The sequence below is a fragment of the Etheostoma cragini genome, chromosome 24 (genome assembly GCF_013103735.1).
Source record: "Etheostoma cragini isolate CJK2018 chromosome 24, CSU_Ecrag_1.0, whole genome shotgun sequence".
NCBI classification, from domain to species: domain Eukaryota; kingdom Metazoa; phylum Chordata; class Actinopteri; order Perciformes; family Percidae; genus Etheostoma; species Etheostoma cragini.
In genome coordinates this window covers 8,763,447-8,767,078 of record NC_048430.1, presented here as the reverse complement: position 1 = coordinate 8,767,078, position 3,632 = coordinate 8,763,447, and positions in this window count along the sequence as shown.

The window sequence follows — 3,632 nt, the reverse complement described above, 5'->3', positions numbered from 1 at the left end:
AACTCGGCGTCTTGCCCATGGATGCTTTAACATGTGACTGCAGGGCCGGGGATTGAACTACCAACCTTCCAATTGGCAGGCAACCGCTCTACCATGGTTCCCCTTTAGGGGCGCTTTGAGCAGTTGTTGTATAAGAACGTTCCATTTCCATTTCAAGATCAAGATCAAGATCAAGATAACTTTATTGTCCCCTGAGGGAAATTTGTCTTGGGCATCAGTAGGCTACTACATTATGCTGCTATAAACATTATTAAACACAGAGACTTTACACACACTTACAACATAATTCCACCTTACATTGTAGACAATGCACAAGTATCAATGACCCTCACTTATCAATTGATTACCAAATCAATAAAACCAGAATAATAAAAACAGATAATTCTGTATAAATTGCACTAGAGCACATCAAAAAGAAAAACAATATGACAGAAACAATACAACCGTCACAATACTATAAAACAAATCACATAAGATCACATAGTAAAAATTGATCTAAGCAAATAGACCATGATTAAAAATAACTAAATAAAGTGCCGTAAGTGCTTCAAGCTATTTTGTTCCGACACGATTTCCAAAAAGTTTTCGAAAAAAGTAAAAATCCTCTCATGCACATGCTGTATCGACTGTGGTGAGATGGTTTTAGTGTGTAAGTACCGTTTTGATGCATTCAACATTCATTTTCCCACAGAAAATCCAAAGAAGGAAACCACATTTCCTATTAATCATTTTGAAAACGCTGCTACTACCAAAATAAAAAATTATTTACAACCTGCACTAAAGCTGGGCCAAAATGTTAAATCAGAGCGAAAATTACAGCTCGTGCTTGAATACGTGCACTTCTCTATCTGCCTCGATCACACACACACACACACACACACACACACACACACACACACACAGATGTTGTTTATATTTAAGAAAAGCCCTCCTCCTGTCTTTCCCAGAATCCCTTGTTGTTTCACCCAGCGTGCTTGCAGGTTGCAGGGAGAAGGAGGCGGAGCTAAAATGTTACGTAAAAGTGTTTGATCTTTCTTTTCCCTCTCTGCACGTCTCTCTCAATCATCCACAACCTCCTCTAACCTCCCCAGTATGCGACCGGTGATCAGGTTCGAGATGGGCTTCTGCACTCAAGTGTGTACGTGCGCTTTAACACGCCACTTCTCCTCTCTGGGGCCATAACAAGGTTTCAACAAAACCATCGAAATGCAACAGAAACAGATTTCCAATAAAATGACACTTTTCTATTGATATGACCTCAATGACAAATAGCAATTTTGTGGGATAAGACATAATTTTTTGAAAGGACAACGGATCACTAAAGGCTTTAATTGGCCCAATTATTATACTTTTCTTGTCACATCTTCTAGACATTAGACCATTTTTAATTACATTTAGTATATGACTTATCCCGGTAAATGGTCACACAGCAGTCCAGTTATCTATATCTGGATGTTGGCTCAATATGAGTACATGATAACAAAAAAATCCTGCCCTCCTCATTTAGGGAGGTCAGAGGACAGAGTTGATATCATGTTGTCTCAGGTCAAGTGATTTGTCCTCTAACTACAACACAGTTGGCATCACTTACACACAACTCCAAATTGTACACACACTTTTCTAATGAGAAACCAATTGTAAAGACTATAAGACAGAGTGCAGACGTGACGCTGTGTCAGAATACATCTTTAATTGACTTGATTATTGCGGTTCCACAATATGTTTTAGTGTACTGTCATGTGCTTTTCATTTAGTTTTCTTTGGCTTTTTGCAGTTGGACTTCTGTATTGTTCTACAGGTGCCCAGTGTACAGACATTCAGTTATGTAAGGCAAGGCAAGGCAGCTTTATTTGTAGAGCACATTTCAGCAACAGGGCAATTCACAGTGCTTTACATAAAATCAGTTAAACAGATAAAACACAGGTACAAACAGTCAAAAATCCTAAGCATCAAAAACCGATAAAACACATGAATAGACAGTTAAAAACAAAATAGGAGTGACTTTTTCTGACTTTCTCTGTATTAATTATCTGACTTTCTCTGACTTTCTCTGTATTAATTATCTGACTTTCTCTGTATTAATTATCTGACTTTCTCTGACTTTCTCTGTATTAATTATCTGACTTTCTCTGTATTAATTATCTGACTTTCTCTGACTTTCTCTAAATTAGTTATCTGACTTTCTCTGTATTAATTATCTGACTTTCTCTATAGTAGTACTATAGTATATGTAGTACTTGCACAACTTGCACTTTATAAGATCTTCACCATACAAGGTAGTGCTATACTTCTTGTTTTCACTGTAAACACAGTTTTTCCAGTTACTCCGTGCCCGGGACACTGTCCTCAAACGTTCGTGGTAATGTCCAACGCTCTGTAGTGTTTAGTTATTGACTTGCTGTGTGTATAATCTGAAACCAGTGTTTGTTTTTACCAGCACTGTCAGGTGTTTTGTGAATATGGTTTGAGAATATGGTTTTGTGATAACAGTTTGGAGAAAATGGGCGAGGAGTTTCCAAGAAATGTGTCTTAGCAGTCGAGAACAACTGTAACATAAATCTCTAGCTCCATCTAGTGGGATATACTACCCAAGACAGTTCCACCCCATGTCTGTGTTAACACATTCATCCTCAAACGGAACTGACATCAATGGGTTTTCCTTCATCTACTCTACTGAGAACTGGGTTGATTGACATCCTGTTAAGAAGCCTGCTGTCTCATTCAATCCTCTTCAGCTTTTGATATTGAAACCCGATCTCAGGACAAAGAGCGGCACTGTGCTTTTGATTCCATTGTACCCAACAGCTGCTGTGAATGTCAGAGGAACCAGCCGCCTTAAATGGAGCCACCAGTGTGGTGTGAGTCCTCCAAATGACTCTGCTGTTCATTAAGCAAATTGTTTACTGACACATGGGCGGCTGTGGCTCAGTGGTAGAGCGGTTGTCTGCCAATCGGAAGGTTGGTGGTTCGATCCCTTGGCCCTGCAGTCCCATGTCGAAGTGTCCTTGGGCAAGACACTGAGCCCCGAGTTGCCTCCAGTGCTGCGCATTGGAGTGTGAATGAGTGTGAGTGTGTATCTGATGAGCAGGTGGCACCTTGTACGGTAGCCTCGGCCACAGTGTGTGAATGTGTGTGAATGGTGAATGTTTCCTGTATGATGTAAAAGCGCTTTGAGTAGTCGTTAAGACTAGAAAAGCGCTATATAGATACAGCACATTTACATGTTTGTTAGTAAGGCTCGGCATTGTTCTGCGTCTGATTTTATTCTGATTCCAATTTGTTTTTTTGATAAAAAGGATCCCCAGCATTATGTCACAGATAAGAGGACCATTTTAATTTTATTTAATAGTGATTTATTGTTTAAACAGGCTTTTTCAACACAAATAAAGCCACACTTTACAGCGCCACTTACTGGGCTCTATGGCTGCAACGCAACAAGCGACTGGATGGACAGTGGCCGCTACGGAAACCAAAACTTGGTCAACTTTATTTACTTGTCATATTTGGAACCGATGATTGGATTCCAAACCACATTTTCCAAAAACACAATTCCAATGGAACCGTCCATTTTTGATGTCCCAATCCTCATGTGTTACCATTGTTTCTTTGAACTTCAAATGATACAACATCTG